At 39.7% G+C, this 18,237-nt stretch overlaps 1 pseudogene; it reads left to right on the top strand.

Moving 5' to 3' along the window:
- The first annotated feature begins 16,233 nt into the window (after window positions 1-16,233).
- Window positions 16,234-17,280, top strand: LOC118637530 (annotated as a pseudogene).
- Window positions 17,281-18,237: the final 957 nt, after the last annotated feature.

Below are 18,237 nucleotides of genomic sequence, written 5' to 3' on the forward strand. Positions count from 1 at the left end.
CACAACCCCCTCTCAGGGGATTGTCAGTCTGTACCCCACTTCCACGTCTCTGGGACTATGCCATTCCTCAGACTGTTATGTTCATTATATACCACAAATAAGTGAGTTCATATGATACTTGTCTTTCTCTGTTTGGCTTGTTTCACTTAGGATGATACTTTCCAGGTCCCTCCATGTAGTCTCAAAAAATAAGAGATCTTTCTTTCTTACAGCTGCGTAGTACTCCATTGTGTATATGTACCACTGCTTTTTTATCCATTCGTCTAATGATGGACACTTGGGCTGTTTCCAGATCTTAGCTATTGTAAATAGTGCTGCTACAAACATGGGGGTACATATATTCTTTCTGATTGGTGTTTCAGGGTTCTTAGGGTATATTCCTAGAAGGGGGATCACTGGGTCAAATGGAAGTTCAATTTTTAATTTTTTGAGGTAACACCATATTGTTTTCCACAGTGGCTGCACCAGTCTGCATTTCCACCAGCAGTGTACTAGAGTCCCTTTTCTCCACACCCTCGCCAACACTTGTTGTTTGATGATTTGTTGATGGCAGCCATTCTGAGGTGTGAGGTGATACCTCATTGTTGTTTTAACTTGCATCTCTCTAATGATTAGTGATAATGAGCATTTCTTCATATGTCTCTTAGTCATTTGTATGTCCTGTTTGGAGAGGTGTCTATTTAGTTCCTCTGCCCATTTTTTAATGGGGTTCTTTGTCTTCCTTTTGTGGAGTTGTATGAGCACTCTATATATATTGGAAACTAACCCCTTATCTGATATATCATTGGCAATTATGCTCTCCCATACAGTGGGTAGCATTTCCATTTTGATGATTGTATCTTTCGCTGTGCAGAAGCTTTTGAGTTTGATGTAGTTCCATCTGTTCATTTTCTCCTTTGTTTCTATTGCCTTCTTAGGTGATGTATCAGTGAAAATTCTGCTGCGTATGATGTCTGAAATTTTGTTGCCAACAGCTTCTTCTAGGATTTTTATGGATTCACGAGTCACATTTAAGTCTTTTATCCATTTTGAGTTTATTCTTGTGTAGGGTGTAAGTTGATAGTCTAGTTTCATTTTTCTGCATGTAGCTGTCCAATTTTCTCAGCACCATTTATTAAAGAGGCTGTCCTTACTCCACTGTATGCTCTTGCCACCTTTGTCAAATATTAATTGAGCATATTGCCTTGAGTCCATTTCTGGGTTCTCTGTTCTGTTCCACTGGTCAATATGCCTGTTCTTGTGCCATTACCAGGCTGTTTTGATTACGGTGGCTTTGTAGTAAAACCTGAAATCTGGTAATGTGATCCCTCCAACTTTGTTCTTCTTTTCAAGATTGCTGTGGCTATTCAAGGTCTTTTTTGGTTCCATGTAAACTTTTGAAGTAGTTGTTCTAATTCTGTGATGTATGCCGTTGGTATTTTGACGGGGATTGCATTGAATCTACAGATTGCTTTGGGTAATATGGCCATTTTAATGATGTTAATTCTCCCAATCCATGAACAGGGTATGTGCTTCCACTTTTTTATATCTTCCTCTATTTCTTTTTTCAATGACCTGTAGTTTTCTGCGAATAGGTCCTTTATTTCTTTGGTTAAGTTTATTCCTAGGTATCTTAAATTTTTTGCTGCAATAAAAATGGGATTGTTTTCTTAGTTTCTCTTTCTGTGAGTTCATAATTGGTATATAAGAATGCCATCGATGTCTTGACATTAATTTTGTATCCTGCTACTTTGCCAAATTCATTTATTAAGTCTAATAGATTTTTGATGGAGTCTTTGGGGTTTTCTTCGTATAGTATTATGTCATCTGCAAATAATGACAGTTTTACTTTCTCCGTTCCAATTTGGATCCCTTTTATTTTCTCTTCCTGTCTGATTGCTGTGGCTAAGACTTCCAGTAGTATGTTAAATAAGAGTGGCAAAAGTGGGCATCCTTGCCTTGTTCCTGTTCTTAAAAAAAATGCTTTTAGTTTTTGGCCATTGAGTATGAGGTTGGCTGTAGGTCTTTCATGTATGGCCTTTATTATGTCTAGATATGATCCCTCTATTCCCACATTGCTGAGCATTTTTATCAGAAATGGATGCTGGATTTTGTCGAAGGCTTTTTCGGCATCTATTGATATGATCATGTGGTTTTTATTCTTCCTTTTTTTTATGCGGTGTATCACGTTTATTGATTTGCGAATATTGTACCAGCCTTGCATACTTGGGATGAATCCCACTTGGTCATGGTGGATATTTTTTTGGTGTATTGCTGGAGCTGATTTGCTAGTATTTTGTTCAGGATTTTGGTGTGTATGTTCATCAGGGATATTGGCCTATAGTATTCTTTCTTTGTAGTGTCTTTTTTCTGGTTTTGGAATTAGAATTATGCTGGCTTCATAAAACGAGTTTGGAAGTCTTCCTTCTTCTTGAATTTTTTGAAATAGTTTGAGGAGAATGGGTATTAGTTCTTCTTTGAATGATTGGTAAAACTCCCCCGTGAAGCCATCCAGCACTGGGCTTTTGTTTCCTGGGAGAGTCTTGATTACATCTTCAATTTCTTCTGTTGATATTGGTCTGTTCAAGTTTTCTATCTCTTCCTGGTCCAGTTTTGGGAGACTACGTGTTTCTAGAAATTTGTCCATTTCGCTTAGATTTTCGAATTTGTTGCCATATAATTGTTCATCGTAGTTGTTAACGATCTTTTGTATTTCTGTAGTGTCAGTTGTTACTTCTCCTCTTTCATATCTGATTTTGTGTATGTGTGTTCTCTCTCTTTGTTTCTTGGTGAGTCTACCTAAGGGTCTATCAGTCTTGTTTATCTTTTTGAAAAACCAGCTCTTTATTTCATTGATCCTTTGAATTGTTTTCTTGGTCTCTATGTCATTTATTTCTGCTCTGATCTTTACTATTTCCTTCCTTCTACTTGCTCTGGGGTTTTCTTTTTGTTTTCTCTCTAGTTCTTTAAGTTGTGAGGTTAAATAGTCTATTAGAGATTTTTCTTGTTTTTTTGAGGTAGGCCTGTAGTGCTATGAACTTCCCTCTCAGAACTGCTTTCACTGCATCCCATAGATTTTGTGTTGTTGTGTCTTCATTTCCATTGGTTTCCATAAAGTTTTTGATTTCTTCCTTGATCTCCTTGATGACCCATTCATTGTTTAATAACATGTTATTTAGCTTCCATGTGTTCAAATGTCTTTGTATGTTCTTTTTGCAATTAATTTCTAGTTTCATGCCATTGTGATCTGAGAAGATGCTTGATATGATTTCAATCTTCTTGAACTTGTAGAGACTTAGTTTGTGCCCTAACAGGTGGTCTATCTTTGAGAATGTCCCATGTGCACTTGAGAGGAATGTGAATTTTATAGTTTTGGGGTGTAATTCTCTGTAGATATCTATGAAATCCATTTGGTCTAGTGCTTCATTTAGAGTCTGTTTCCTTGCTAATTTTTTGTCTAGAGGATCTATCTAGTGATGTTAAGGGGGTGTTGAAGTCTCCTGCTATGATTGTATTGTTGTCGATTTCTCCTTTGAAGTCCTCCAGAAGATTTTTAATATATTTTGGTGTTCCTATATTGGGTGCATATATGTTTATCAAGGTTATATCTTCCTGTTGGATAGATCCTTTCAATATTATGTAGTGGCCTTCTTTGTCTCTAGTTATGGCCTTCATTTTGAAGTGTATTTTATCAGATATGAATATTGCTACCCCAGCTTTTTTTTCCTACCCATTTGCTTGGAAAATTTTTTTCCATCCCTTCAGTTTCAACCTATGTGAGTCTTTTGCTGTGAGGTGGGTCTCTTGTAAATAATATATAGATGAGTCATGCTATTTTATCCAATCAGCTACTGTGTGTCTTTTTATGGGAGCATTCAATCCATTTACATTTAAGGTGATTTTTGATATGTACTTATTTATTGCCATTTTAGTTTAGTGTGGTTCTATTTTTCTTCCCATTTCTCCTGCTAATTATAGCAGTCCTTTTAACATTTCTTGCAGTGCTTGTTTGATGCTAATGTATTCCCTTAGCCTTTTTTATTTTTTTTGTCTGGGAAGCTCTTTATTTGACCTTCCATTTTGTATGATAGCCTTGTTGGGTAGAGTAGTCTTGGAATCAGATTCTTTTTTTTCATGACTTTGACTACTTCATGCCATTCCCTTCTGGCCTCTAGTGTTTCTTGTGAGAAGTCAGCTGAGAGCCTTATGGGGTTTCCTTTGTAGGTAACCTGTTGCTTGTCTCTTGCTGCTTTTAGGATTCTCTCTTTGTCTTTAATTTTTGGCAGTTTGTTTACTATGTGTCTTGGTGTGGGCCTGTTTGGGTTCTTCTTACTTCTCTGTGCTTCTTGAACTTGAATGTGTTCTTCCTTCCCCAAATTAGGAACGTTTTCTGTCACTTTTCTTTGAATATATTCTCTAAACCTTGCTCATTTTCTTCTTCTTCGGGGACTCCTATGATGCGAATGTTATTACGTTTCCAGTTGTCCCACGGTTCTCTTAAGCTGTCTTCCTGTTTTTTAACTGTTGTTTTCTTTTGATTTTCTGATTGGTTAATTTTTTTCTACCCTGTCTTCTAATTCACTAATCCAGTCCTCAGCTTCCTCTACTCTGCTATTTAGACCTTCCAATGTGTTTTTCATTTCTGATATGTCATTTTTAATTTCCAAGTGGTTGATTTTCAACATTTCTATGTCTTTACTCATGGTGCTCATGTCCTTACACATGCTGTTTAGCTTTCTGAAGATCATGGCTCTAAATTCTAGTTCTGTTAACTTGCTTAACTGCACCTCATTTATCTCCTCTTTGGTAGAGGTCTCTTGTTCTTTTTTTTTTTTTTTCCAAATCTTTATAGTTGGATGTAAAATGTATTACAGATGTTCCACATTTTTCCCCCATTGACCCCCTCCTCCCCACTCCCACCCCCCTCCCACCTTTTCCTACACTATTGTATGTGTCCATTGGTTATGCATATAAGTTCTTTGGTTTATTTCTTCCCACCCCCCCAACCCCGTTCCCTTTGAGGTTTGTCAGTCTAGCAATGAGTTTGTGCTTCTTAATCCCTTCACCTTTTTCACCCATTCCCCCAACCCCCTTCCCAACTGGCAACCAATAAAATGTTCTCTGTATCTATGAGAATGTTTCTGTTCTTCCTGTTCATTTTGTTTGTAGATTCCATTGTTGATAGATATGTATTCATTGCCATTTTGTTTGTTCATACATTTTATCTTTTTCTTCAAAAAGACCCTTCATCATTTCATATAATAATGGTTTGGTGGTGATGAACTCCTTTAACTTTTTCTTGTCTGGGAAAGTTTTTGTATGTCCATCGATTCTAAATGACAGCTTTGCAGGATAGAGTAATTTTGGTTGTAGGTTCTTGGTTTTCATCACTCTGAATATTTCTTGCCACTCCCTTCTGGCCTGCAAAGTTTCTTTTGAGAAATCAGCTGACAGCCTAATGGGTACTCCCTTGTAGGTAACTAGCTGCCTTTCTCTTGCTGCTTTTAAGATTCTCTCTTTGTCTTGAACCTTTTGCATTTTGATGATGATGTGTCTTGGTGTGGGCCTCTTGGGGTTCATCTTGTTTGGGACTCTCTGTGCTTCCTGGACTTGTATGTCTGTTTCCTTCACCAAGTTAGGAAAGTTTTCTGCCATTATTGTTTCAAACAGGTTTTCAATTTCTTGTTCTCTCTCTTCTCCTTCGGGCACCCCCAAGATGCGAATGTTGGCACGCTTGAAGTTATCCCAGAGGCTCCTTACTCTATCCTCATGTTTTTGGATTCTTTTTTCTTTTTGCTCTTCTGATTGGGGATTTTTTGCTTCCTTATATTCCAAATCGATGGTTTGCTCCTTGGATCTACATACTCTATTATTGAAGCTGTGTAAATTATTCTTTATTTCAGTTAATGCCTCCTTTAATTCTAACTGTGTATCCATGATTTCTAACTGGTACTTTTTTATGGTCTTGATGCCCTCCCTAAGTTCACTGAGGTTCTCACTAAGTTCATTGAGCATCCTTATAAGCAGTATTTTGAACTCAGTATCTGTTAGGTTGCTTATCTCCCTTTCGCTTAGTTCTTTTATTGGGGTTTTGTTCTGTTCTTTCATTTGGGACCTGTTTCTTTGTATCCTCATTTTGGCTGCCTCCCTGTGTTTGTTTCTGTGTATTACTTAATGAGAGGTATGGGGCTCGCTGAGACCCGGTGCTGCTCGTTTGAAAGAATTTAGGAAAAGACCGGCCAATGCTATGGTTAAGCAAGTGGCAACAGCTTGAAAGTTGTGTGGGGCGGGGCGGGGCGGGGCCTCAGGGAGGCAGCAGGGCGGGGCTACAAGTGTGAGCCAGGTTGCTGGAGTCTCAGATATGGCGTCTGTCTGCCGCCCGGGGAAGGGCTCACCAAAGGAACAAAGGCCTCTGACAGCACGTTTGTCCCCGAGGAAGCCCCCTCTCCAGCTCTCGCTCCAGTGCCAAACAGCTCAGTTCTTCCCTGTGTGTCTCTGGTGCCCCTCGAGCTGCCTCCCCTCCGAGCTTAGAGGGAGAGAGTCGGATAAGTCCGTGCGCCGGCCCTTTAAGGAGCTGCCTGGGGCTCCAGCCGCTTCAGCTTCCCTGAGCCTCAGTTCCCGCTGGTTTTTCCAGCCAGAAGTTATGGGGACTTCTCTTCCTGGCACTGGAACCCTGAGCGGGGCACCTGGTGTGGGACGGGGACCCCTCAGTCCTCAGGAAGGACCTTCCTAGCCGCGGGATCCTCCTGATTTTTATCCACCACGCTTGGGTGTGGGACCAGCCCGTCTCGCCGCTGCGCGCTCTGCCGCCGCTGTGCCGCCGCCCCTCCTACCGGTCTGGATGTAGCTGCTTTTTTTTTCTTCCTTAGTTCCGTAGTTGTACAACTTCCATTCAGCTTGATTTCAGGCGGTTTTGAATGATGGTTGTTCTGTAGTTTAGTTGTAACTTTGATGTGGTTGTGGGAGGACGCGATACCGCGTTTACCTACGCCGCCATCTTGACCGGAAGTCCTCTTGTTCTTTCATTTGGCTTTTGTTTCTGTTTTTCACCATTTTGGCTATCACAGTGGGCTTTGGAGTCTGCCAAATTTTCCCTGTGGGTGTTGATGTTCTGCTGTTTGTGGCTTCCTCTCCTGGGTTTGGATGAGGAAAGGATTACCCACTTTAAACACCACTGTCAAGTCTTAACTTTCCTCTAGCTTTTTTTTTGCCTGGAGGCTATTAGTAGAAGTCACCTGAAGAACCTTGGTTTCTGAGTTGCCTGAAAAACTCCCTCAGGTGCTCAGTGTAAGAGGATTTCCCGAGGGTGGGGCAGATGCTGGTTGTTAATGGGCCTCAATTAGCATTTCAATGGCCACCAGGTGGGGTTGAATCTTCGAGGGAGTGGCCGCCACCTCTCCCCAGGGCCATGGGAAGGAGTAAGATGACCACAGTCCTGCGTGGCTGCACTCAGCAAAAGCTCTGAGCACCCTCCAAATCCCGAGTGTCCCCACACAGTTCCAGTCCAGTCTGCCTTCCCTCTACCGGAGCCCAAGGTGAGTGGCTGCTGCCAATTTAGCCTCTGTCCAGACTCTGCGTCATGGAGCTGCCTGGGACTTTTAACCCGAGGGTGCTGCACCCAGCAAAGGGCGTCCAAGTCTGCGGCACCAGCCGAGGGTGTAGCACTCAGCTGAGTTCGCAGCACTCAGCAGCGGTCACGGAAGCAGCTGAGGCAGCAGCAGCTTCCAGCTGAGTCCCCTGGTCCCAGCCGAGTCTGCTGGTCCCAGCCCAGGCCACTGCGGACTGTGGGCTCCTGGCCCCCTCTCGCGTCCTCGCAAGCCTACCAGGATTGAGTCAGTGTCCCTGGTTATGTGGTCCTCCAGGCTGCCTTTCAATTGCCCCTTCCTGACGATTTTTCTTTATTTTTGTTGTAAATCCAGTTTGGTCCTGGGAGATGGTCTGTGTAGCTCCATTCACTCCGCCGCCATTTTTTTTCTCCCTGTTTTGACTAGTTTTAAGTGATAGAAATAAGATGGCCCATCACAGCCAGAGATAGATCTGAATTATTAGTAAAATATTATTCAAATGTTTTCTTGTGTTTACTGTGGCTTACAAATATATTTGTGCCACATATTTGAGGTCTGAAATATCATTGTGTAGATAACCAACTCCCACGTATCAGACTGACAGTTTCAGTTCCCTCAAATTTACAGCATTTATATAAAACTGTCAGTAGCCAGAGTTTCAAATGTAGCAGCAGGGAAGACAGGCAAAGAAACAAAAATAACATTTATTCAATACCTACTCTGTAAGTGAGTGCTTTATCTTATTTCAAGGAATCTTCCCAAAGATTCCTATGAACCAGAGAACTTTATTTCTCTTACAAGCAAGGAAAAAGAGAAGGGGAAATAAACAAAAACACAACTTGTACATCATGTTAAAGCTGATAGTTGACAGACCAGGATAAAAAAAATCAGACCTATTGACTCCAAGAACTATGATCTTTTTATTGTATCAGTTAAAATTATTATAAATGACACACAGATTCCATGTCACCCATAACATAGAAATGGGAGAACCTTGACTATTGCCAAAATGTCAAAATGTATCACTCGACTCATGGTCTGTACCTAAAGGAGAAACATATAATGAACTATTAGTTAATACTTAAAAAGCTTTAATATTTTCCACAGAAATGATCAGATTTCCTATGAGAAACACCAGTTTCACTTCTAAGTAAAATGTGCCCATGAACCCCATTTGTACATCTAAGACCACACCATACATGTCTCCTCCTGTAAAGAGGGAGATGCCACAGCACAGAGAGTAAGTAGGTGGATGGGATCAGGAGTCAGAACACATGGTTTCGATTCCTGGCTTTGAAAATCCCTGACTCTGTCACCATGGAGGTTATTTATCCACTCATGTGTCAGCCCTCTCAACTGAAAAATGAGAATAAAAATAATTTCTGACTCATAATGTTAGCAAAGTGACACATAAGTCCTTTCAGCATTTTTACACACTTTAATAATCCTTTTCATTAACTTAACTATCATAAACATGGCAGTAGTTCGAGAACACTGAAAGCCAGAAAATTTCCTTTTCACTTATGGAGATACAATAAACATGTTCCAATGATTAGGCATTGAATAATTATCAAGTACATTAAAATAATTATCAAGTACTACAATTTTAATGGCCATTTGAACAGGGCAAAACCCCAGAGTTCTAGATGAGCAGCATTCATTTATACACAGCTTTTTTTTTTTTTTCAATATTTTGTTCAGATAGAGTGGGAGGGAGAGAGAGAGAAACATCGACGTGAAAGGGACACATCGAGTGGTTGCCACCCACATGACCCAACCAAGGCTAGGGACAAACTGCAACTGAGGTACGTGCCCTTAGCGGGAACCAAACCCAGGTCTCTCCGGACCATAGGCCAATGCTCTAACCGCTGAGCCAAACCGGCCAGGTGATACACAACTTTTAGAACATTAGTAACTAGTTGAGATTTCCTTCTTCTTTATTTAAAGTAGTAAGTTATTCTGCTGGAACAATAATGTAAAGTAATTGAAAAAGCATTAAACCCAATCTTTCCATCTAAGTTACCAATTAAGAGGTCATGCCATTTATCAAGATCCCAATTAAATAGAACTCACTGAATTATTTAAGTGAATAGAGTCTAGTTAAGGACATATGAGAAACTGAGAAAAAAAATGAATCCAAATATTGAAAACAGATAATATAAAACCATAAAACCATTATTTTCTTATAAATTCTTGTAAATTATCTGACTGAATCCATGAGCAGAAGGAGTAGCATGCAAAACAAAGAGGTAAATATGCAAAGCACAATTTCAAACAGCTGTGGACATGCTAAAGACGGGGCCTGACAAATATTTCTTTTAAATGAGTGCTGTCTCACCTGCAGCTGCAACTCTCTTCTCATTTGCAAACCAAGGATGGATCTATAAGAATAAAGTAATGACTACATTGATTCCTCTGAGGGTTCATTCTTTTTCTATGACACGAGCATCTCTAAAGTAAGAACCTCTAGAATCATCACAGCCAGCATTCAAGGTAAAATAAAACTGACTCTACTCTAAATTGAATATATATTTAAAATTTTTTGGGAAAAAACAAAGCACAAAACAAGGGGAAGCATTTGGAAAGCTAAACAATGATTCTTGCAAAGATGGTGAGCAGCAGCACGAGGAGGTTAGGAGGTCAACCGGGGTTTGCTTGGGCAAGATTCTGTTTTTACTCTCTCTTCCTAAAGCATGGATGGCAGAAACCTGATTTCCCAGTAGTTTACCATTAGTTCATAAATTCCATAAGGGCTATTAGTCTTTGATGTCTCAGTGTCTGGCCTGCTAACACAGCTGAAAGGTAGCAGTACACAGTAGCTGGGGCTGGAACTGTGGAGCTCAACCACTCATTGACCTCAGGTAAATTACTTCATATCTTCACCTTAATTTCGTTTTCTCATCTGTAAACTGGGAGAAATAATAATACCTGCATCATGGAGTTGTTAGGAAGATTAAATAAGTTAATATCGCAAAGTAATTAGAACAACACTTAGCACATGGTAAATTTCTGAAGTATTCAGCAAACTATCATTACATTAAATTGACGGATTTATTTATTGATTTTGATATTGGGGCCATTGTTTACTATTGTGTTTCTTTTTCCGGTTTGGTCTTCTGGAGTCTTTGCCAAATGAGCAACTCACTCTCATGTTAACTAATTTTTCTACAGTGCAAGTTATTAATGATTTGAATTATGAATTGCTTAATCTTTAGTGTGTTGGCTTTTTAATAACATATAACAATATTGGATTCTCTAACCTGGCTGCACACCAAACAAACTGGTAAGTCTTTTAAAATGGATTCCTCATGCCCAGCTTAAGATACCCTTGAAAATGCCCTGGCTGGTTTGGCTCAGGGGTTGGAGTGTTGGCCTGCAGACCAAAGAGTCCCGGTTCGGTTCCCGCTAGTGGCATGTACCAAAAAGGAAAAAACAAAAAAAAGAGAAACCCTTGAAAAATAAGACTCAGGTCCTAGCCAGTTAGCGTAGTTGGTTGAAGTGTCATCTCTTACACTAAAAGGTTGTGGATTCGAGTCCCATTTTGGGCACATACATAGGTTGCGGGTTTGATCTCTGGTTGTGGCATGTATGGGAGGCAGGCAATTAATGTTTCTTTCTCACATTGATGTTTCTCTCTCTTGCTCTAAAATCAGTGAAAACAGCCCTGGCCAGTTTGGCTCAGCAGTTAGAGCATCGGCCTGCGGTCCAGAGAGACCCTGGTTCGTTCCCGCTAAGGGCACATGCCTCAGTTGCAATTTGTCCCCGGCCCTGGTTGGGTTGTGCGGGAGGCAGCCACTCGATGTGTCCCTTTCACATCGATGTTTATCTCTCTCGCTCCCTCCCTCCCACTCTATCTGAACAAAAAATGGAAAAATGTCCTCGGGTGAGGGTTATATAAATGAATAAATAAATACATAAAATCAGTGAAAACATATCCACAGGTAAGGATAAAAAACAAAACAAAAAAAGACCCAGGCATCATGTACAAATAGGGTTTCCATGGGATTCTAATGCAGGTGGTTTCACTAACTGTTATTTGGGGAACTTCCATTACAGATTTAAAAGAAAAGGAAAGTACTACATTTCTAGCAAAGAAATTTTGGGTGATGTGATTAGTATATTACTGGTGGTTTTTAGTTTTAGTTTAGTTATTTTTTATTTATTTATTTTTTCAGCACGGCACTTTCTTTGGCCTTTCAAATTGCACCACGCCATCTGGAGCTGCCTGGAATCTCAATGGCTCTTCAGAAGTCTGCTGTAAATCTCCCAAGTATAATATTATTGTTGCCAATCCCTCATTTACTGGTATCATTTTCAAGGGCAATGGAAAATACTTATTCTGATATTTTTCTTTTTTGTTATTCTTCCTGCAGAAACTTCTCTTCAAGGGAACCAGACTTTGTAAATGCTTAACGTTTCTGTAGCTTTCCTTTCCATATTCTTCCATCCTCCCCTGGGTCTTGGTTCATATTCTATCAGTTATTTAAAACTAATAGTATATGTACCCCTATGTTCCTAGTAGTGCTACAAAGATTTGGAGGCAGCCCAAGTGCTCATCAGCAGATAAGTAGATAAAAAAGATGTGGCACATTTATACACTAGAACACTGCTCAGCCATAAAAAAAAAAAAATCTTAACTTTTGCAACAACATGAATGGATCTAGAGGATATTATAATTAAGCTAGTCAGAGAAAGGCCAGTACTGTACGATTGCACTTATATGTAGAATCTAATAAACAAAATAAAGAAGCAAACAAAATAGAAACAGACTCATAGATACAGAGAATAGATTGACAGCTGTCAGAGGAGAGGGGGTTGAGGGGGCTGGGTGAAATAGGTGAAAGGATTAAAGGGAAAAAACCTCATGGACATCAGTATGGTGAGGGAAAGAGAGATGGGGGCGGGAGAAGAGCAGAAAGGGAGTAAATGGTGATGGAGAGGGACTGGGCTTTGGTTGGTGAGGACACAATGTGGTATTCAGGCGATGTATTATAGAATTGCACACTCGGAATCTAAATAATTTTATTAACCAATGTAACCCCAATAAATTCAATAAAATATTTAACAAAATTTCACTTAATTTATTTCTCATAGTGTTTAGTAATATATAATAAATTTTTTTTAGTACTGGGAATAATTTATTTTTTACAAAAATCACATCTATTTACTCCTACTTACTACTTAAAGATTTCATCTGAGTTAGAAACATATTTTAATATTATATCCAGTAAGTTAGAAACTAAAATAATATTCTAAGAAAATCAAAGATTAATGATAACGTGACTTTGTAAATAGTCTGGCTCTGCACCTTTGTTTCAGTTGCTTGTCCCAACAATGTTTTATTCTTTTACAAAAATGACAAATTTTAGATAGCAAATTTGCAATGTGGATTCTTAAATTAATATCTTGCTTAAAAAGATTGTATTCATCTCATTTCATTATGGGAATAATGCACACTATGCAGATTAACATCTATAGACAAATAATATTGGCTAAGAATAGTTTTCACAACAGAAATATTATGATAAAAAAAGCTCCTTTAAAATGTTTGTGTGTGTGTGTGTTTTTTTTTTAACTGGGATTTGCCTTTTTATGTAACCAGCATGAGTTATCATCCATATTGGCCAGGAAAGTGCAGTCTTTGTTCTTTAGGACAGAATATCATATATCCTATGTTACAGTATAAATAAATAATCCCATACTCAGCAATTTTTTTGGCATGAAAATGAGAAAATATTGAGAAATACATTGATTTCACATATTAAGAGATATTTAGCAGCATCTGGTATTTTTTGCTTGTTTGTTTTTCTTTTAATTCTGCTTTACTTTATTGATTTTAGACAGAGAGGAAAGGAAAGGAAGAGAGAAATAAAAACATCAATGAGAGAGAACATTGATTGGCTGCCTCCTGCATGACCCCCCACTGGGGATCGGGCTCACAACCTGGGCATGTGCCCTGACTGGAAATCAAACTGGTGACCTCTTGATGCATGGGTTAACACTCAACCACTGAGCCAAATATGGCCTACTTATATTTATTAAGCAAATTCCTTAAAGGAGCTGATTTATTACAAAGACACTTGAGTCCTCAGGTTATCATAAAAAATTGCTCTAAATGTCATAATTTTATGACTAATAATTTTTTAGTTGATTTACTCTTTGGTTGAAAAATAACTAAAAGCTTACCCAAGTTCTCTAGATTCCCATTTCCAGAATTTATTTTCCACCTCAGCATCCAGAGTTAAAGAGAATGATTAATCATAGTTATATTGAATTTTTTTTTTTTTTAGAAAGAGAAAGGAAGGGAGAAATAGAAACATCGATCTGAGAGAGAAACATTGATTGGCTGCCTCCTGCACGTCCCCTACCAGGGATCAAGCCCGAAATCTGGGCATGTGCCCTGACTGAGTCATACTGGGACCTCTCAGTTCATGGGAAGATGCTCAATCCACTGAGGCTTACCAGCCAGGTGATTAATCATAGTTATAAATAAAGTATTAGCATAATTTATGAAAAAACATATAATCATTCTCTTTGCACTAAACGATGCCATTGGAAAGATCTACAATTGTATTTAAATAGATCTTAATATGTTTAAGTCTAAATCTTAACATGTAAACTTTAACCTGAGGTAGATAAAATCATTCTTGTTGCATATTTGTCTATGATTTAATTAAAAGCCCTTCTTTAAAAATTTACTACTGTCACTGTCTTTGAAAGAGTTTTTCTTTTTTGAGTGAGTCTTGACCTATAAAGCATTAGTGTTACAGTTCCCAGGTTAGTATTTGAAAACAGAGATTTAAATGAATGCAGTAGTTTCTAAAACTTTATTGAATTATTTTATGGATGAGGGGAGAAATTTCCATCTATATGGCATTAAATGTTTTGATATGGAATTGCAATGAAGTTGGGGTTGCTAGTTAATTAATAGTTGTCACTGTGTAAACCAATGTTAATTTCCTCATTGACTGAAGAAATATATATATATTTTTTGTTTGTTAATCCTCACCTGAGGACATTTTTCTTTTCTTTTTTTTTTCCTCACCCAAGGACATTTTACCATTTTTTTGTCCAGATAGAGTGGGAGGGAGAGAGAGGAACAGAGAGAAAGAGAAACATCGACATGAAAGGGACACATCGAGTGGTTGCCACCCACATGACCCATCCAGGGCCGGGGACAAATTGCAACCGAGGTATGCACCCTTAGTGGAAACTGAACCCGGGTCTCTCAGGACCGCAAGCTGATGCTCTAACTGCTGAGCCAAACTGGCCAGGGCTGAGGACATTTTTCTGTTGATTTTTAGATATAATGGAAGGGAAGGAGGGGGAGAGAGAGAGAGAGAGAGAGACATTGGTGTGAGAGAAACACATCAGTTGGCTGCCTTCCGCAGGACCCTGACTGAGGCTAGGGATCAAACCCAAAACCAAGATATGTGGAATTGAACCCTCTGCTCTTTGGTCCAAGGGCCGATGCTCTAACTGCTGAGCCAAACTGGCCAGGGTGCGAGAAATGTTTTTAATTGTCTACAACCTAGAAATAGACAAGTTCCCTACTTTTATAAAATTAATATTCTCGTGTGGTGAGGCAGAAAATAAGCAGATAACTACAAATATATTGAGCACTATAGTGAAGCTAACACGAGGTGATGTGAGTTGGTGTTTTTGAAAGACTTGAGTCATCAGAAATGCCCTTCAAAGGGGGTGACCCTTAAGGTAATATGAACAACAGAGAGGGTATTATCCTGGGAAGAGAGAGAGAAAGGGCATTCCAAGATGAGGAACTAACATGGGAATAATGTTTTCCAGGAACACACTGGAGACTGAGCAGAGAAGAGGTCCAGGAAAGGAGAAATGACCAGTGAGGAAGAGGAAGATCAAGAGAAGAAAGTGTTTCTATAAAGAGAAATGGTCAACTGTGCCAAAGGCTTATGAGAAGTCTAGTTTGACACGGATAATCAAGTGACCATTCAATGTAATGGGACGTAGGCTGCTGTTGGCCTACCTTATTTTCAGAGGAACAGGAGGGTAAAGGCCAACTGGAGTGGGCTGAGGAAAGAAAGAAATCAAAAGGAAGTAGATTTTCTTCCTTCCTGATAGCAACTTCAGTCAATATCTTTGAAAGTCTTTCTCTAAAAGAGATCTGAGAAATACGGCAGGAGCTGAAGGAAGAAATCAAGAGAACATATTTATGCTACTGGGGGTAATTAACTTCAGAGAGATAAATTGATGAATGGAAAGGAGGAATATTTCAGAAAGAGAGTCCTGGGGTAGGAAAGGCATGGTCTTGAGAGCACGCGCCCATTCCTGGTTTGGGTGGAAGCAGGCATGAGGCATTTCTCATTGTGGAAGGCATGAGCAGGTGGACACTTAGAGGGCACTGTGCGTCTTGGAGCGGTTATACAAATGGTAACATAGTCTTACATGGGAGCATGGGGAGTATAAAGATAACTAGGCAGTATTAAATACCCAGGAAGGATTTGTGGTCATGAGTGTAAATTGGAACCAGTCAGTAGAAGTACATGTTTTTCTCCAGACTCATTCAGCTGCCAACATGAAATAAGCGATGTGGGATAACTAGAGTTAGAGTCTTTTTGGAGAAAAGTAAAATGGAGCAGAAGCATGCAGCAGCCATTGTCTTCTTGGCGCCACTTTTATTACACTCTGGAAAACCTTCTCTCACCTGTGCACAATGGCAACTTTTAAGGAAAAATTGATTGCACCAGTTGTGGAAGAAAAGGCAGGAATCCCAAACAATAAGATTACTGTCGTGGGTATTGGACAAGTTGGCATGGCATGTGCCATCAGCATTTGGGAGAGTCTCTGGCTGATGAGCTTGCTCTTGTGGATGTTTTGGAAGATAAACTCAGGAGAAATGATGGATCTGCAGCATGGGAGCTTATTTCTTCAGACACCTAAACTTGTGGCTGATAAAGATTACTCTGTGACCGCCAACTCTAAGATTGTGGTGGTCACTGCAGGAGTTCGCCAGCAGGAGGGGGAGAGTCATCTCAACCTGGTGCAGAGGAATGTTAATGTCTTTAAATTCATTATTCCTCAGATCATCAAGTACAGTCCTGGTTGCATCATAATTATGGTTTCTAACCCAGTGGGTATTCTCACGTATGTTACTTGGAAACTAAGTGGATTACCCAAGCACCGTGTGATTGGAAGTGGATGCAATCTGGATTCTGCTAGATTTCACTATCTTATGTCTGAAAAACTTGGCATTCATCCCAGCAGCTGCCATGGATGGATTTTGGGAGAACATGGCGACTCAAGTGTGGCCGTGTGGAGTGGCGTGAATGTGGCCAGTGTTTCTCTGCAGAACTGAATCCAGAAATGGGGACGGACAATAACGATGAGAACTGTAAGGAAGTGCACAAGATGGTGGTTGAAAGTGCCTATGAAGTCATCAAGCTAAAAGGATATACCAACTGGGCTATTGGGTTAAGTGTGGCTGCTCTCATTGAATCCATGTTGAAAAAAATCTATCCAGGATTCATCCATTGTCAATGATGGTGAAGGGGATGTATGGCATTGAGAATGAAGTCTTCCTGAGCCTTCCATGTATCTTGAATGCTCAGGGATTAACCAGCGTTATCAACCAGAAACTAAAGGATGATGAGGTTGCTCAACTCAAGAAGAGCACAGATACCCTGTAGAACATCCAGAAGGACCTCAAAGACCTGTGACTTCAGGCTCCCAGGCTGTAGAGATTCAGAAACTACAGTGTGATTAACCATGAGCCTTTAGTTTCTACCCATGTACATCTCTCTTCCTAAATATGTGAATCTGGGCTCACAGAATCAAAACCCATGCTGGGGTTAATGCTTGCAGTATGAGTCCTTGAACAAATAAAATGAACTATTGTTAAACAAAAAGAAAAGTAAAATGGAGGGGGAAAGGGGCAAGTACATAGATATAATGGTATAATATAAGAATATCAGCTAGGCCTGGCTTGTTTGACTCAGTAGTTGGAGCGTTGGCCCAAAGACCAATGAGTCACAGGTTCAATTCTGGCTAGGGGCATGTGCCTTGGTTGCTGTTTGTTCCTGGATCGGTGGTCGGGGTCATGTGGGAAGCAGCCAGTCGATGTGTCTCTTTCACATCAATGTTTTTTTGTTTTGTTTTTTTCTCTCTCTCTCCCTCCTTTCCACTTTGTCTGAAGATAAATGGAAAAGTATCCTCAGGTGAGGATAAAAAAAAATCAGCTAAATAAGGAATAAGAAAAAATAAGAGAGATCATGAAGAATCAGGAGAAAAGATTGATAATTTAGAGAACTTGGTATGATCATTGTGCAGCTGGAATAGAAATGAGAGAGAATGATGGGCAGGAAAGTTGAAGAACTAAATCTAGAAAATTGGGGGGAGCAGTCAGATGTCTGTGATAACAAGGTCAAGGGTATACCTGCTGGAGGAAGTAGCTATTGTAAGACAGGGGGGAAGAGCACTGACGGTGAGGAAGGTGAAGGAACTGTGAGACCATGTGAAGGGTGGGTTTTTAACAAGGATATTAAAGTCACCAATAAAAATGATAGATATTGGAGTATAGCAGATGACTGAGATTCACATACTGAAATCATCTAGAAATAAAGGGAAGGGACCAGGAGGCTAGTAGATGCCAGCTACAAGAGCAGTGGGACTGTGTTACATGAACTGCAAAGATGTCTGAAGGTATCTAGGAGAAGGAGAT

Source organism: Molossus molossus, unplaced genomic scaffold (assembly GCF_014108415.1).
Source record: "Molossus molossus isolate mMolMol1 unplaced genomic scaffold, mMolMol1.p scaffold_m16_p_1, whole genome shotgun sequence".
Classification (NCBI taxonomy): domain Eukaryota; kingdom Metazoa; phylum Chordata; class Mammalia; order Chiroptera; family Molossidae; genus Molossus; species Molossus molossus.